Source organism: Tachysurus fulvidraco, chromosome 12 (genome assembly GCF_022655615.1).
Source record: "Tachysurus fulvidraco isolate hzauxx_2018 chromosome 12, HZAU_PFXX_2.0, whole genome shotgun sequence".
In the NCBI taxonomy this organism is placed as follows: domain Eukaryota; kingdom Metazoa; phylum Chordata; class Actinopteri; order Siluriformes; family Bagridae; genus Tachysurus; species Tachysurus fulvidraco.
In genome coordinates this window covers 4,123,499-4,141,524 of record NC_062529.1, presented here as the reverse complement: position 1 = coordinate 4,141,524, position 18,026 = coordinate 4,123,499, and the positions used below count along the sequence as shown (strand labels likewise).

The 18,026-nt window shown below is 43.2% G+C and overlaps 6 non-coding genes across 6 annotated transcripts; all 6 read right to left on the bottom strand.

Annotated features, from left to right (window-relative positions):
- Positions 1-1,277: 1,277 nt before the first annotated feature.
- On the bottom strand, positions 1,278-1,349 carry trnae-uuc. The gene has a single exon. It is a non-coding gene; the product is annotated as a tRNA-Glu (tRNA).
- Positions 1,350-1,677: 328 nt separating this feature from the next.
- On the bottom strand, positions 1,678-1,750 carry trnar-acg. Its single transcript has one exon. It is a non-coding gene; the product is annotated as a tRNA-Arg (tRNA).
- A 118-nt stretch (positions 1,751-1,868) lies between these two features.
- On the bottom strand, positions 1,869-1,940 carry trnah-gug. The gene has a single exon. It is a non-coding gene; the product is annotated as a tRNA-His (tRNA).
- A 919-nt stretch (positions 1,941-2,859) lies between these two features.
- trnae-uuc lies at positions 2,860-2,931 on the bottom strand. Its single transcript has one exon. It is a non-coding gene; the product is annotated as a tRNA-Glu (tRNA).
- A 519-nt stretch (positions 2,932-3,450) lies between these two features.
- On the bottom strand, positions 3,451-3,522 carry trnah-gug. Its single transcript has one exon. It is a non-coding gene; the product is annotated as a tRNA-His (tRNA).
- A 921-nt stretch (positions 3,523-4,443) lies between these two features.
- On the bottom strand, positions 4,444-4,515 carry trnae-uuc. Its single transcript has one exon. It is a non-coding gene; the product is annotated as a tRNA-Glu (tRNA).
- Positions 4,516-18,026: the final 13,511 nt, after the last annotated feature.

The window sequence follows — 18,026 nt, the reverse complement described above, 5'->3', positions numbered from 1 at the left end:
GTACTGGCCCCTATTGGCCTGGAGTAGAGACAGAATTGGCATTTTGTTTAGAAATGATCGCATTAGCTGTAGCTTTTTTTAAACGCTCTGTTGAGAGACGAGCAAATCCACATCCAATCTAGGCCTACACACTGCATGTTTGCCATACCATACACACTGCATGTTTGGTCTTATTGACATTGGAACTGACATTCACAAACACAGAGAGAGAGAGAGAGAAAAAACACAGGCTTCATCTCAGTTTATCAACATGCTTAAGTATGATTTAAATTAAAGAATGCAATCTGAATTAAGATTTACTTACATTAATGCTTTGGGCAATGAATAAAAAAAGGCAGTATACACTATACGATCACAGCACACCAGGCAGCTGGCCTTGGCTAGGGGGCAGCTGCTATACCCAACGCTGTACGTACTGGCCCCTATTGGCTTGGAGTAGAGACAGAATTGGCATTTTGTTTAGAAATGATCGCATTAGCTGTAGCTTTTTTCTTTAACGCTCTGTTGAGAGATGAGCAAATCCACATCCAATCTAGGCCTACACACTGCATGTTTGCCATACCATACACACTGCATGTTTGGTCTTATTGACATTGGAACTGACATTCACAAACACAGAGAGAGAGAGAAAAAACACAGGCTTCATCTCAGTTTATCAACATGCTTAAGTATGATTTAAATTAAAGAATGCAATCTGAATTAAGATTTACTTACATTAATGCTTTGGGCAATGAATAAAAAAAAGGCAGTATACACTATACGATCACGGCACACCAGGCAGCTGGCCTTGGCTAGGGGGCAGCTGCTATACCCAACGCTGTACGTACTGGCCCCTATTGGCCTGGAGTAGAGACAGAATTGGCATTTTGTTTAGAAATGATCGCATTAGCTGTAGCTTTTTTTTTTAACGCTCTGTTGAGAGATGAGCAATTCCACATCCAATCTAGGCCTACACACTGCATGTTTGCCATACCATACACACTGCATGTTTGGTCTTATTGACATTGGAACTGACATTCACAAACATAGAGAGAGAGAGAAAAAACACAGGCTTCATCTCAGTTTATCAACATGCTTAAGTATGATTTAAATTAAAGAATGCAATCTGAATTAAGATTTACTTACATTAACGCTTTGGGCAATGAATGAAAAAAAAAGGCAGAACGAACAGTTGCTGACTGCAAGGAGTGAACGTTTCACTAAAGCTCACAGGTCTCCCAATTGTTACTAACTAGAGGATGATGTGAACATCTCACATGCTCTGCCAGAGACCAAGGTTCCCATACCGGGAGTCGAACCCGGGCCGCCTGGGTGAAAACCAGGAATCCTGACCGCTAGACCATATGGGAGCGTGGTTGCTGGGAAAGGCAACCTCTGGAACGGTTCCAGGGCAAGTGGGGACGGCAATTTGTCCGCCGGTAGGCGGTTTTAGCTCCCTCTCTGTCAACATGCTGTATCGACAAGATCTATGCATTGCAGAGCACAATGGACTCAGCGTTCACAACTCTGCCAGCACCCAACAACTCGAAGGGTGGGATAGTAAAGCCGTCGCAGCAACCAGAGTACTGCCCACCACAGGACTGTCTGCATTTCAGGGATTACTAGAGCTGTTACTCCGCCTGAAATAAAGTCGTTAGAGACTGTTGCCCACCTCTGGACTTGTCTAAAAGACTCGGCCGAGCCAGCCAGGAGTCGAACCTGGAATCTCCTGATCCGTAGTCAGACGCGTTATCCATTGCGCCACTAGCCCAAGGAAGTACCAGCCAACTGTGCTCCTACCTGTTTATGCTTTTCAACTGAAAAGGGGCAAACAAACAAACAGAAGCCATGCTTAAGTTTAGCGTTGGACTGTGAGGAGGAAAATCCAATGCCGTGACCCGGATTCGAACCGGGGTTGCTGCGGCCACAACGCAGAGTACTAACCACTATACGATCACGGCACACCAGGCAGCTGGCCTTGGCTAGGGGGCAGCTGCTATACCCAACGCTGTACGTACTGGCCCCTATTGGCCTGGAGTAGAGACAGAATTGGCATTTTGTTTAGAAATGATCGCATTAGCTGTAGCTTTTTTTAAACGCTCTGTTGAGAGACGAGCAAATCCACATCCAATCTAGGCCTACACACTGCATGTTTGCCATACCATACACACTGCATGTTTGGTCTTATTGACATTGGAACTGACATTCACAAACACAGAGAGAGAGAGAGAGAAAAAACACAGGCTTCATCTCAGTTTATCAACATGCTTAAGTATGATTTAAATTAAAGAATGCAATCTGAATTAAGATTTACTTACATTAATGCTTTGGGCAATGAATAAAAAAAAGGCAGTATACACTATACGATCACGGCACACCAGGCAGCTGGCCTTGGCTAGGGGGCAGCTGCTATACCCAACGCTGTACGTACTGGCCCCTATTGGCCTGGAGTAGAGACAGAATTGGCATTTTGTTTAGAAATGATCGCATTAGCTGTAGCTTTTTTTTTAACGCTCTGTTGAGAGATGAGCAAATCCACATCCAATCTAGGCCTACACACTGCATGTTTGCCATACCATACACACTGCATGTTTGGTCTTATTGACATTGGAACTGACATTCACAAACACAGAGAGAGAGAGAAAAAACACAGGCTTCATCTCAGTTTATCAACATGCTTAAGTATGATTTAAATTAAAGAATGCAATCTGAATTAAGATTTACTTACATTAACGCTTTGGGCAATGAATGAAAAAAAAAGGCGGAACGAACAGTTGCTGACTGCAAGGAGTGAACATTTCATTAAAGCTCACAGGTCTCCCAATTGTTACTAACTAGAGGATGTCGTGAACATCTCACATGCTCTGCCAGAGACCAAGGTTCCCATACCGGGAGTCGAACCCGGGCCGCCTGGGTGAAAACCAGGAATCCTGACCGCTAGACCATATGGGACCGTGGTTGCTGGGAAAGGCCACCTCTGGAACGGTTCCAGGGCAGGTGGGGACGGCAATCTGTCCGTCGGTAGGCGGTTTTAGCTCCCTCTCTGTCAACATGCTGTATCGACAAGATCTACGCATTGCAGAGCACAATCGACTCAGCGTTCACAACTCTGCCAGCATCCAACAACTCGAAGGGTGGGATAGTAAAGCCGTCGCAGCAACCAGCGTACTGCCCACCACAGGACTGTCTGCATTTCAGGGATTACTAGAGCTGTTACTCTGCCTGAAATAAAGTCGATAGAGACTGTTGCCCACCTCTGGACTTGTCTAAAAGACTCGGCCGAGCCAGCCAGGAGTCGAACCTGGAATCTCCTTATCCGTAGTCAGACACGTTATCCATTGCGCCACTGGCCCAAGGAAGCACCAGCCAACTGTGTTCCTACCTGTTTATGCTTTTCAACTGAAAAGGGGCAACCAAACAAACAGAAGCCATGCTTAAGTTTAGCGTTGGACTGTGAGGAGGAAAATCCAATGCCGTGACCCGGATTCGAACCGGGGTTGCTGCGGCCACAACGCAGAGTACTAACCACTATACGATCACGGCACACCAGGCAGCTGGCCTTGGCTAGGGGGCAGCTGCTATACCCAACGCTGTACGTACTGGCCCCTATTGGCCTGGAGTAGAGACAGAATTGGCATTTTGTTTAGAAATGATCGCATTAGCTGTAGCTTTTTTTAAACGCTCTGTTGAGAGACGAGCAAATCCACATCCAATCTAGGCCTACACACTGCATGTTTGCCATACCATACACACTGCATGTTTGGTCTTATTGACATTGGAACTGACATTCACAAACACAGAGAGAGAGAGAAAAAACACAGGCTTCATCTCAGTTTATCAACATGCTTAAGTATGATTTAAATTAAAGAATGCAATCTGAATTAAGATTTACTTACATTAATGCTTTGGGCAATGAATAAAAAAAAAGGCAGTATACACTATACGATCACGGCACACCAGGCAGCTGGCCTTGGCTAGGGGGCAGCTGCTATACCCAACGCTGTACGTACTGGCCCCTATTGGCCTGGAGTAGAGACAGAATTGGCATTTTGTTTAGAAATGATCGCATTAGCTGTAGCTTTTTTTTAACGCTCTGTTGAGAGACGAGCAAATCCACATCCAATCTAGGCCTACACACTGCATGTTTGCCATACCATACACACTGCATGTTTGGTCTTATTGACATTGGAACTGACATTCACAAACACAGAGAGAGAGAGAAAAAACACAGGCTTCATCTCAGTTTATCAACATGCTTAAGTATGATTTAAATTAAAGAATGCAATCTGAATTAAGATTTACTTACATTAACGCTTTGGGCAATGAATAAAAAAAAGGCAGCACGAACAGTTGCTGACTGCAAGGAGTGAACGTTGACGCATTTCACTAAAGCTCACAGGTCTCCCGATCGTTACTAAGTAGAGGATGTGGTGAACGTCTTGCATGCTCTGCCAGATACCACGGTTCCCATACCGGGAGTTGAACCCGGGCCGCCTGGGTGAAAACCAGGAATCCTGACCGCTAGACCATATGGGACCGTGGTTGCTGGAAAAGGCCACCTCTGGAACGGTTCCAGGGCAGGTTGGGGCAGCAATTTAGTCCGCCGGTAGGTGGTTTTAGCTCCTTCTCTGTCAACATGCTGTATCGACAAGATCTACGCATTGCAGAGCACAATGGACTCAGCGTTCACAACTGTGCCAGCATCCAACAACTGCTGTAGCTTTTTTCAACACTCTGTTGAGAGATGAGTGTGGTGGAAATTTCTTATCTAAAGATGTTCATAAGGTTTGACACATTTGAAACATTGAGCGTGAGTGGATTCGGGAGTTCACCGTGAGCCGCCTCAACGCCGGAATCAAAATTAATTGGACACCTGGAAGGTGAGAGGATTTATTTTATTTTAATTATAAGGTTGTAAGGGTTTTTTCCAGATATCCCTAGTTTAATTTATTAGTGTTGAATAGTAAAACTATATTGTTGGTTGTCTCTGTATAGAAAAGGCTGTAAAGACAGGATTTAGACCTGGATCTGTCGACAGGTCAAGGACCTGGATAGGCACCTAGTGTAAGGCCTAGAAATAAAAAGTAAAGCACAGTACTAATCTGGGTTTAGGTGTTAAAGGTGTCTTGTTTGTGAGGTTTTCAGAAAACCCGCTGCTAAGAGCTGACAAGCTTGGCGTAGACTCTCAGGTTAGGGGAAAAGAAAAAAGGCCAAAACAAAAGATAAAGCACACACATAGCACAAAGAACAGGCTTTCTGATGCAGAGACTGTCAACAATAAACTAAGATAGTCATGGGCAACAGTCAATCTAAGAGCAAACTCAGTACAAACATAGTGTGTATCACTGGACCTAATGTGAATTTTATGAAAACTAATTATGGTCCTGATTCTGTGTCACAACTAATGTGGTGGGTGACGGAGTGTGGCTTCCCAGACGGTGGCAGTTTTAGCCTGAAACAGTTAGACTTGAGAGGTAACCTGATCCAAATTGAAAGAGATAATGGCAGAAAGAAGAAGAGAAAGAGGGTAGAAGTAAATTGAACAGCTTTTCAGATGTGGAGGTCAGAGGCAGAGAAAAGGTTGAGAAAATCACAATCTTCCCCAAAGAGATTATCTACACAGTATTTTCAAAATACACAAATTACATTAAGGAGCCCCAAAAAGTCTCCGGTGTCTTAAGTCTTTTTTGGATGATCCTGACCTGGATGGACCGCCTCCTCGACCACGTCTGGCAGCGGCTGTGTCAACACAGGTGTTCACGGTTTCAGAGATATGCCCCCAAAAAGGGCCAGCCGCGAAGGAACCAGAAATGAAGAGTCTACCCACAGAAACCGTGAAGAAGAGTCCACCCCTCCACCCTCCCCACGGATCGTACACGTCAGAGGGAGAAACAGAAGGTGAATGCTGATCCTGGACCAGTTGAAGAAGAGGCTCAACTTAAGAGGTCAAAGAGCAAATTCAGAGTGTGATTACAATGCCCACGGTGGAAGTAGCTGGACCAGATGTAGGCCCCACGCTAGCACACCGTCCCTGGAGTCTAAAGGACATTGAACATGCTCATGAACACCTCCCTGACCCAAGAGAAGTCGGGGGGAAAAAGTTCTGTGTGGAGTTGGAACGTTTTTGCAAGGAATGTCATCCCACCTCACTTGAACTGAGGCACCTGCTGGGAAGAAAACTAGCAGCTGACATAACGCAAATCAAGTATGTATGGCCGAATGAGAATCTGTGCATGAGGCATCCAGATCATGCAAACTTAAGGAATGCGACGTACTCTAACTTCATAATGGAATTACGTGAAGCGTGTAGTGATGCCTTCCCAGCGAATATGGATATGACAAAGTTTGCGCTTTGCAAACAGGAGGACGGCGAAAACGTTGACAAATATCTCCATCGCCTCACTGACATACACAACACGCACAGCGGCCTCACTCCCCCACCTGATATGAATGAGAGAGCAGTGACATCGTACGAAGCACACTTGAGAAACTGTTTCATGAATGGACTGATTCCAGAAATATCTGACAAATTCAAATTCAAAGTGCTTATTGTCATATGCACAGACAGAAAGCATGTTTACCTGCACAATGAAATTCTTACTTTTCTGTCCACACTAAATGTCATACAGTAAAGTAAAAAGTAACAATAAATGAATAAAATAGAATAAAAAAGAGCAATAAAAGAAATAAAGTTCTTAATAAAGGAAATAAGAGGTGCAGTGCTGAATAATGCAATGAAGTGAGGTAGTGCAGTTCTTGGTGAGGTAGTGCAGTTCTGAGAAAATGAATGTGCAAAAAATGTAGTTCAATGTAAACAGTTATGTCCATGTAAACAGTAAAGCAGTTATGTCCATAATTGCAAACTCCTATCAGCTGTTTAGGAGTCTGATGGCAGAGGGGAAGAAAGAGTTCTTCAGTCTAGAGGTCCTACATTTCAGACTTCTGTACCTCCGTCCTGGGGGTAGAAGTGTGAACAATCCATGCTGGGGGTGGGAGGGGTCTTTGAGAATGGAAGCAGCTCTCCTGTGGACTCTGTGGTGCTCTGCAGAGAGGGCAGTGAAGTCCTGATGATCTTCTGCGCAGTCTTCACCACTCTCTGCAGACGTTTGCGGTCCATGACAGTAGTGCTGCTGTACCACACAGTGATGCAGTTGGTCAGGACACTCTCGATGACGCAGCTGTAGATGTTTCTGAGGATCTCAGGCTACATGCCAAACTTCCTCAGCCTCCACAGAAAATACAGCTGCTGTTGGGCCTTCTTGACCAGCTGCGGGACGTGAGGTGTCCAAGTGAGGTCCTCACTGATGTGGACACCCAGGTATTTAAAATGGCTCACCCTCTCCACTTCAAGCTCCAGGATGAACAGTGGCTGATGCTTTCTCCTTTCTCATGTCCACTATTTCCTTCGTCTTGTCCGTGTTGTGGTGAGGTTGTTATCTCAGCACCATGACACCAGACTGGCCACCTTCCTCCTGTAGGCTGCCTCGTCACCGCCAGTGATGAGTCCTATCACTGCAGTGTCGTCCGCAAACTTCAGGATGATGTTGTCCTTGCGGGAAGCGACACAGTCTTAAGTGAACAGGGTGTAGAGGATGGGGCTGAGTACACAACCCTGTGGAGTTCCAATGTTTGTGATGATACTGGCTGAAGTCCTATTACCAATCCTGACAGACTGCGGCCTGCCAGTCAGGAAGTCTAGGAGCCAGTCACAGAGGGTGGGGTGCAGACCAAGTGTGGACAGTTTGTGGGTGAGTTTGTGGGGGATAACCGTGTTGAAGGCGTAGCTGTAGTCTATGAAGAGTATCCTTAGGTATGAGTCCTTATTTTCCAGATGAGAGAGGGAATAGTGGATGGCAGCAGCAATGGCGTCCGAGGTGAACCTGTTGGGCCGGTAGGCATACTGCAGGGGGTCAATATTGTCTGGTATGCTGCTCTGAATGTGGGCCAGCACCACTCTCTCGAAACACTTCATGATGATTGGATTGAGTGCCACTGGCCTGTAGTCATTCAGGCAGGTGGGTGTGCTCTTCTTAGGCAGGGGGACGATGGTCGTGGACTTAAAGCCCGAAGGAACAGTGCACTGACTGAGGGAGAGGTTGAAGATGGAGGTGAGAACATCAGTCAGCTCGTTGGCACATGCTCTGAGGTCCCGTCCAGGAATGTTGATCTTCCTCAGAGTTTTGTGTACCTGGGTTGTTGAGACGGTTAGTGCAGGGGAGGGAGGCTGAGTGGTCCAAGTGTGTGTGAGCCCCCTCTCTGCAGTGTAGCTGGGCGCCTCAAAGCTGGTGTAGAATGCGTCCGGCAGGCTGTCTGTTGAGGTGATATTGTTAGTGGTGGTCCTGTAGTCTATTCGCTGCAGAACTTGCCACATCCACCCTTAGTCAGCAGTGAAATAGAAGCTGTCCAGCTTCTTTCTGTACTGCCTCTTGGCCGCTGTGATGGCTTTTCTCAGTCCATACTTTGCAGCTTTGTACTCGGTCACGTTGCCTGATCTAAATGCGAGAGAGCGAGCACGCAGCATGTGACATACCTGAGTGTTTAACCTGGGCTTCTGGTTTGGAAACTTCCTGATTTGTATGGTGGGCACGATGTTATCGACACAAGTGCTGATGTACCCAGTCACATACTCAGCATAGTCCTGTACGCTGACAGAAGAGTCCTCCAGAGTGGCTGCAGCTTTAAACACATCCCAGTCTGTCAAAGCAAAACAGTCCTTCAGGGTGCTCCCAGTCTCTGGCGTCCAGAGTTTAACCTGTTTGGGGACAGGGTGTGCTTGTGAAAAACCTATGCATCACATGGGACACTGGAAAACTGAGCTTCATCGAACGACATGCTCTGAATGAGGCGAAACCACTCGCACAACACAAGCAGGAGCAGGAAAAGAAGAAATAAGCACAAACAAACAGAGTCCAGCTGACAATGATGCAAGATGTGGCGGGGTCTCGAACACATAGAGGAAGAGGGAGATATCAAGGAAGAGGCAGAGGTAGAGGCCAAAGAGAGAGAACGGGAGACAGTGGATGTTTTATTTGCGGAAGACAAGATCACTGGGCAAGGGAATGTCCTAAGAAACGCAACGAAGAAACTGCATGACAATCAGCATCTCAGGTCGGGGTCGAGGAGGTCAGTCCTGAAGGGATGGGTGAGTCAAAATCTTTGATGCTTTGCAATGAAGAAACACTTCAGCTAACTCTGATTCTGACTTAAATGCTAAAGTTTTGAATGCTATTGTTTTTCTTGAGAAGAAACATACTCCACAAGGCCCATATGCAAAGTACAGTTTAGATGCCTATAAGCACATGCCAATACACACATTAAATGTAGAAGGGACAGACATTGTGTTTTTAGTAGATTCTGGTGCAGGAAACTCTGTGATCAAAGTACATGAGTTGAGTGAGAAGCCAAAAATGAGTGGTAGATCCCTGAATTCAGTTGGAGCGTCTGGGATTATCGTGAAAGAAAAATTTACAGCACCCTTAAGGTGTGTTGGGGATAACCAACAGCCATTCACATTTTCTTTCCTGCTATCTGAATGCTGCCCTATTAATCTGATGTGCAGGGATTTGATTTGCAAGTTGGGAATAAACCTAATTAGCACCCCAAATGGATTGAAAGTGTGTACAAGTCAAACAGGTGAATTTCAGGGCGTTAAGTGAGACCCTAGACCTCTGTTGTATGCGTATGAGTGGGAACTCAGCACCTATGCTGTGAATTCAGTGAATCAAGCACTCACAGATAAGGACCGTGATTAACCTTACTCGTACACAATACATGGACACACAAGATCTGCACTGCACAGCTCACACACACACAGGGCCAGATGTAGCTTACAAACAAGAGTGGTTTGAAAAACAAAAAGAAGCTGAGGAGTTGTTGTTGAAGAATCTGTATTGGGACAATCACAGATGTGCTGCAAAAGTGAGTCTGTCTAGGATACATGTGAAGCCGGGGAAGGCCCATCCATTCACTATAGAGAATTCACACCCACATGTGTCTCTAGCTAAAGGTGACTCAGAGAATTGGGAAGATTTAGGGAAATGGACATTAAAGTGTGTTGAAGCTGGTGATTGGAAGCCCAGTTCAGATCCCACAGTGTTGTACAGTGAGAAAACTAAAGCCTTTTGTATGTCCTTGAATTGGGTAGCTTTTGTTGACAGAACAGTTGAGATAATGCCACAGGAAGACACAGATGTACTGAAAACAATGTGGCAGATGACACACATTTCTGGGGAAGACCCCCAATTACAAGCAGTTCCCAGAGAACTTTGGGAAACAGGGAAATATAATGTAGGTCTAATCAAAAACTGTGCACCGGTTCAGATAACACCTAAATCAGATTACAGACCCTGCAAAACACAGTACCCCTTAAAGCCAGAGGCTATTAAGGGTATCACACCGGTATTTAATTCACTGCATGGGGCTGGTGTGATCGTGCCATGTGAAACCTCTCCAGTGAAGACACCTATCTTTCCTGTGAAAAAGATTAGGCCTCTGGAAGAACCAGAGGAGTGGTGCTTTGTCCAAGATTTGCAAGTAGTGAATGATGCAGTAATTTCCAGAGCTCCAAATGTGCAAAACCCTTACACAATCTTGTCTCAGATTCCACCAGACAGCAAGTGGTTTTCTGTAGTGGACTTAGCTAATGCTTTTTTTAAGTGTACCAGTTCATCCAGACAGCCAGATTTGGTTTGCATTTTCCGTCAATGGAAAACCGTACACTTTTACCAGATTGTGTCAGGGGTATTGTGAATCTCCTACTATCTACAACAAAGCCCTTAAGAACAGTCTAGAATCTCTGACTCTGACCCCAGGGTCAGCAATACTTCAATATATGGACGACTGCATGATTGCAGCGCCATCCAAAGACCAATGTGAAAAAGACACTGTTGCATTGCTTTGTCATCTAGCAAAGGATGGTCACAATGCTAACTTATCAAAGCTGCAGTTTGTACAACAACAAGTGAAACTAGAACAGGACATTTCCTAAAGAAAATGTGAATGTGCTTGCACATGACGTCAGTTCCCCTCATTGTGCTGAGTGTTTTGATATATGACATGTCCATGTTATGCTAAATGTTTGATTTCGCTTATTTTGGGGGCGGGGCTACACGTGACGTCAGTTCCCCTCATCGTGCTGAGTGTTTTATGTTGTGTAACTGAGATATGGCTTCTTTATATTGCAATATGGTTCGTAAGGTGCACTATATGGTTGCTAGGGTATGGCTGCACAGTTACTATGGTTATATTTGCAGACTAGTTTCTCACCTGCAACAAAAGAGCACACCTGAAAACCTATTTATCTTTTCCTGAAACAAGCGCCATGAAGATCTTGAACTAAAGCATCAATCAGTGATTTTACTGGGGAAAAATATAATCACATTACTATAAGGATCATTAGTTCAAATGTAATGTATTAACTAACATTTACTAACCGTGAGCAATAAATTATTGTATTTAGTAATCTTTGTTAAAATAAAGTTTATTCTTTGTTCATGTTAGTTCACAGTATATTAACTACTGGGAAAAAATATAATCACATTACAATAAGGATCATTAGTTCAAACATAATGTATTAACTAACATTTACTAACCATGAGCAATAAATTATTGTATTTAGTAATCTTTGTTAAAATAAAGTTTATTCTTTGTTCATGTTAGTTCACAGTATATTAACTACTGGGAAAAATATAATCACATTACAATAAGGAAATGTGTAAACAACAATCCACGTCCGTCCTTTGTTTTCGGCTCTCACTTTATTTTCCAAAACAAATGCTTGTAAAAAAATCCCCAAGAGTCTAAGAAACTGGAATATGTAAGCCTTTTAATCCAAAATGCTTTAATCCAAAATGCGTTTCTGACCGAAACACACAGCACTTCCGTCCTTTGTTTCGCCTCTTGTCCTAGGAGGCTTAAAAAACTACACTGAGCCTTCAAATGAAAATCATGAAAATAGGGGGCGATCCCACTATACTATATATATGAAATGAAACTGAAGCTCACTGTGAAATATAGCAACAAGCTTTAATAAAGACCTTTACACAGATTCACTGGTGTCTGCTGCCCTCTTTTGGATGTTAGCACATCTACAGAGAGATTCCCCATTCAAGTATATCTACAAAATAGATAGCACACCTCTCCTCAATGAGCCGGTCGATTTGACACCTCATTTATGGGTCTAGGACAAAAGCTGCGGGACAAGTTACGCGCCGAAAAAGTGTCCGGAATAATAATAATAATAATAATAATAATAATAATAATAATAATAATAATAATAATAATAAGTATGCAAGAGAATAAGAATGTGCTTTAGCAAGCACATTATTTCTTGGGACATCTGATGTCAGAACAAGGCAAAACTATTGAGCAGAACAGAGTTGCAGCAATACAAATCATCCCAAAACCTAACACAAAGAAACAATTGACGTAATTATTAGGCATGTTTTCTTATTGCAGGACCTTCATACCCAACTATGCAGTCCTCAAGGTGCCCTTGAGTGCAAACGTTCATGGGAAAGGCCTACAGATCCACAGTGCACTGACTTGGACACCAGAGGCAGAAAAATCCTTTGTAGATTTAAAAATGGCTCTACAAACCACCCCAAAATTAGGGATTCCAGATCCAGATAAGCCATTTGTGCAAACAGTGGATGAGAAAGACGGATGTATGAAATCAGTGCTAATACAAAATCATGGGGGAAAATTAAGAGCCTATTTCTCAGCTAAATTGGATCCAGTAGCGGCAGGCCTGCCAATGTGTTTAAGAGCAATAGCAGCAGCAGCACGGTGGCTGAGATATCATACTATTTTGCTTGACATGCCAAATGTGAAAGTAAAACTCTGTACTGTACTAAACCCTGTGACTCTTCTCCGCACAAAAGCAGATGGAGAACCACACAATTGTGTTGCAGTTGTAAATTACATTTGCAGTCCTGGGTCTGATTTGCAGGAGACGCAATTGCAGAATCCAGATCTTGAGCTTTTTGTGGATGGATCAGCCTTCAGAAATCAGAAAACAGGCCGCAACTGCGTGGGGTATGCAGAAATTGGGCAAGCCCATGCATCAAAAGGGGGGATGTATAACAGTGTCTCCAGATACTGGCACACTAAGGGCTTTGCTAAGTATTCCCAGAAATGGTCCCTGAGCGAGAGGAGAAACCAGCAACCGACAACTGTTAAGAGGATTGAAAGGGAGCATCAGGGCACACGGTGACGTGTTAGTAACGTGAGCTCCAACTGACTCTCTATGACGCGTGGTGTCTGAGTCAGAAGAAAACAGAATAAACACCGGTATAACACCTACTCTCCAACACTGAGAAGAAGCAGCGTCATCTGAAAGAGTAACATTGACATACACACACACAAATGTGAACACAAATGTTAATGAAATGAATAAACTAAGTGAGAGAGTAGACGGCTATACAGTAACACATACTGATTACTAACCCAGACTGACATATATACACACACACAAAGGTCTGGCTTCTAAGGACGATTCAAATACTGTAGGCAAGGTAGAAGCTCCTGTAAGGAGAGGAGCCGTGTTAACTATCACCCTATAATCCAAGGGACCACAGGCATCTTTATGATCTGCCTGTTAATAAAAGAGAATTCAAGGAAAAACTCCCGAAAATCCCACTTCTATTAGAAGCCGCAGAGATGTGTATGAAAAGACTTACTGGCAACTCGACAATTACACTTCCAAAATGATCACAAATGATTATGTCCTGTTATGTGTGCATGATGATCCCCACATCTGCAAGCAAACACACAATGATTCCCATGAAAAGTAATGGTAGTGAACTGAAGGCAATAGCCCAATACTGTAAAAATTCATACTGCATGTTTAAGCAGGATTCTTATGGAGTACCGAATGGTACCCAGTTAAGTCTGGTGATAAATTCACCAGCCTCCCTATGGTGTGAAGATGGAGGACCTGGGAGGACTGGTTTAACTAATGTCACTATATGTCTACATACAGTACTATAATGAGTGTGTTGAAATGAACACCCAAGGTAAATCAAACAAGAAATATAGCTGCAAGCAGCAATGGCGGGCCCTGGCAAGTTTTTTTATCGCTATACGGAGCCTCCCAGAAAACAATGCACGGTGGGCAAGTGCATCAAGTGGGTAAATATCAGTGGACTATTTCATGTTGTTACTGACCCATTTGGGGACTGTAGGTAAATGAAACCCCACATTTTAGAAAAACGGGGGCGCTAGTGAGCCACTTAAGAGACACACCTTTGGCTGATCTTTTTGTCCACACTTAACAGCCGACAAATGTGATGTATGTGTCAAATTTCAAGTTAATCTAAGCATGGCAAAAGTCGTAAATGCCTGAAATAAAAATAAATTTTGACACGATGCCATGGCAACAGTGTTTGAGATATCAAAAATCCGTTTGCAATTTCGCATCTCCAATATTTCTGCATCATGGTGGCCAAGTCTGTTCTCAATTGCATGAATCCCCTAGGAGGAGTATTTAAAAGTTTACCGCATGCAGCTGTCAAAAAATCCACCTTTGTGACTGACACACTTCCTGGGGCCTTTTGGTGGCACTATACCCAGGACTCACAATAAGCACATCAATGCGATCGGAATCCTTGGCCGAACATACACACCACGTGTCATCACAATAAGACATTTTTTGCCTTAGATAAAAGACACTTCCTGTTTCTCTGAATTCGCCATAACTTAGTCGCCTCGACCATGGCAGCACCGTTCGAGATCCCTCCGCAACTTAGCAAGTGCAATGTCTCGGCATCATGTTCACCACGTTTGATGTCAATCGCATGAATTCCCTAAAAGGAGTATTTAAAAGTTCACCACTGGCACTTTTGAAACCATCCAAAATGGCCGACTTACTGTTGGGCGGAGCTAATAGGTTTGATTGTGAAATTTGTTTGGGTCGATGAGATCTATATACATACCGACTCTCGTACATGTGCGTACATGTTTGGCCGATCTGTGCACCAATATTTATTTTTCCAATTCAGGGGGCACTACAGAGCCCTACTGCCATGCCTATGTTCCAGCCTTTGACAGGTCCTAATGGCAAATGACTCTGATGTCTGTGCCAAATTTCTGGTATTTTCGAGTATTTTAAGGCACCCAAAGTGCATGCCAAGAGCTTAAATATGCCTGAAAATGAAAGTAAAGTTTGACGCATTAACCGTGGGAATAGCGTTCGAGATATCAAAAATCCCTTCGCAAATTATCATCTACAATGTCTCGGCATCATGTTCACCACTGTTGGATTCAATCGCATGAATCCTGTAAGAGCAGTATTTAAAAGTTCATTGCATGCAACTGTCAAAAAAATCCACCAACTGTCAAAAAATCCACACAATTCCTGGCACCTGTTGGTGGCGCTATGTCCGAGATTCACAATAGGCACATCGATGCGATCGGAATCCTTGGCCAAACATACACACCGCGTGTCATCCCAATAAGACATTTTTTGCTTTAGATATTAGACACTTCCTGTTTATCTGAATTCGCCATAACTTTGTCGCCTCGCCATGGCAGCACCGTTCGAGATATCAAAAATCCCTTCAGAATTTAGCAAGTGCAATGTGTTGGCATCATGTTCACCACGTTTGATCGATGAGATCTATATGCGTACCAACTCTCGCCCATATACCAGGCTTTGCCCGAGCCTAGTGTCGCACGACTCTGACGTGTGTGCCAAATTTCAAGTGTTTTCGAGCATGTCAAGGGACCCCAATTGGCCAATGTGTGTAAAAAAAATAATAAAATTAATAAATAATAATAATAATAATAATAATAATAATAATAATAATAATAATAATAATAATAATAAACCCGAGCAAAAGCAATAGGGCTTCGCACCATTCGGTGCTCGGGCCCTAATTAACACATTCATTGCACAGCCTCCTCCTAAATTAAACTACACACACTGTGTTGTAGGAACAGGAAACATACCATTAGGTAATATCGCCAGCCAGAGATGCACTCACTTATATTACTCAAAGTCGGATGACAGGACTTGCCCACAGGCAGAGTGTTCCTTTATTCATCCATCTGAACACTACGCAGAGCTGACGATTGGTACTGGGTCTGTGGTAAAAATGTGTATTTGGCCTTACACTGTAACTGGAAAGGAGTATGTACTTTAGCAAGGTTTAAGTACCCTGGTGTGGTCATACTTCACTCACACTCGCCGATAAAGCGGCCCAAAAGAGACATTTCTGATGATGATTTTCCACCGCCAGAACAAAGACTAAAATAAATAAATAAATAAATAAATAATTTCTTTGATTCCTTCTTCCCACAATATGGGATGACTCAGGTATGGAATCAACCAGAAGTCACACATTATCGGAGATCAATGTTGCACCTTCTTTCCCTTCATGGGTCTACACTGCATGATATGCATAAAGTAGCAAACCAAATGAAACGAGATAAACACGGAGATCATAGTTGGGGTCTGATAATCCCAGTGAGTGTGGTAGTAATCTTATGTTTGTTTGGCCCTTGCACATATAAATGCGTCCATCACATCATAATGTCCAACCTAACGACTAAACAACTTGTGAAACTGGACGATGTTGACAATGATATAGAATGGATTCCTCCATTAGACGATGACTATTTCACTGAATTTGGCTAGACTGATCCAGAAAGAGACAAAGATGAATACAGACAGTAGAGACTTGTGACTTTTAGAAAAGTTACAATGGGATTGATGTTAAACGCTTTGCCTTTAATTGCATTTCTATGTTCGGGTTCTGTCCCCACAAAAAAGCGTATGGTCCACTGAAGTTCATGTATTTTATGACGCATTCATGAAAACCTTACAAGGGAAATGATATGCTGATGTGAGATTATACATTATAAAACTAAGCTTAAGCCATATGAAAATATACTCATAACTGATTAAGTGATACTGATTAAGCAAATGATAAATAATACTGTGGATCAAGTAGTTGATAGCATATATTATTTAGAGTCTGGATTTGGTTACAGATTAATGATGAGTAAAATTTTGTGTATTGTCCCAGAGACAAAAGGGGGGAATTGTGGTGGAAATTTCTAATCTAAAGATGTTCAAAAGGCTTTGTCATTTTATGCTTGTACCCTGTATGCATCATGACCACAGACTGACATTGTACTCAGTTGTTTTGTTCAGATTATAACAAGGGCAGTAGGGACTGGAGACGAGTTGTCCATGAACAACGTACAGTAAATCTTCTAGTAGGCCTTCTAGAAGACCTTGGCCTGGTCAGATTAGCTTGGTCAGGAGATGACCATGTGGTAATTTTGAGCCAATTGATGATGTTTTGCTTTTACATATCTTCTTCTCTTGAGTTCTGTCTATAAAATCTTGATGTAATCAATAATTGTGGCCCTTCATCTCTCATGCTACATGTGGAGTGTTGGGTTCTGCGGCACAGCTGAGCACAATAAATTGTGTAACCTTTTTTATTCTTGCCCGTGTCTAACAGTCCTATACTTTATTCTTTAAATCTCTCAAACCTCAGAATTTCCACAACAATGACCCTGTTCAGACTGCAGGTAGAAGTGGCCCAAATCTGATTTTTTTGGGGTCAAGTGACCAGGTCAGACTTCTTCAGTAGTGAGTAGTGTGAACACTCAAATCTTGCCCAGATCTGATTTTTTCAAATCAGATTTAGACCACTTCCATGTGTGGTCCTGAATCAGATCCAAATCTGATTTTTTCCAATGTGGCCACAGTGTGAACAACCAAGGTGGATTTGAAGCGACTTTTACTTTTTATGTGCCGGCGAGTACGCACACAAATGTGACTATGCCTACAAAATGGAGAACAGTGATGGAGCAAGTCAGTGGAGGGAGAGTGAGGTGTTAGACCTAATTAGTATATGGGGAGATACTTCAATTCAGCCAAAACTAGAAGGATCATACCGTAACCGCTACGTGTTTGAAAAGAAAGCAAATGAAATGGAAGAACGAGGACACAGGAGAACTTGGCTGCAGTGCCAATGGAAGGTGAAGAGTTCATTAATGTTACTGCTGCCATTACACAAACATTTTGAAAGAAA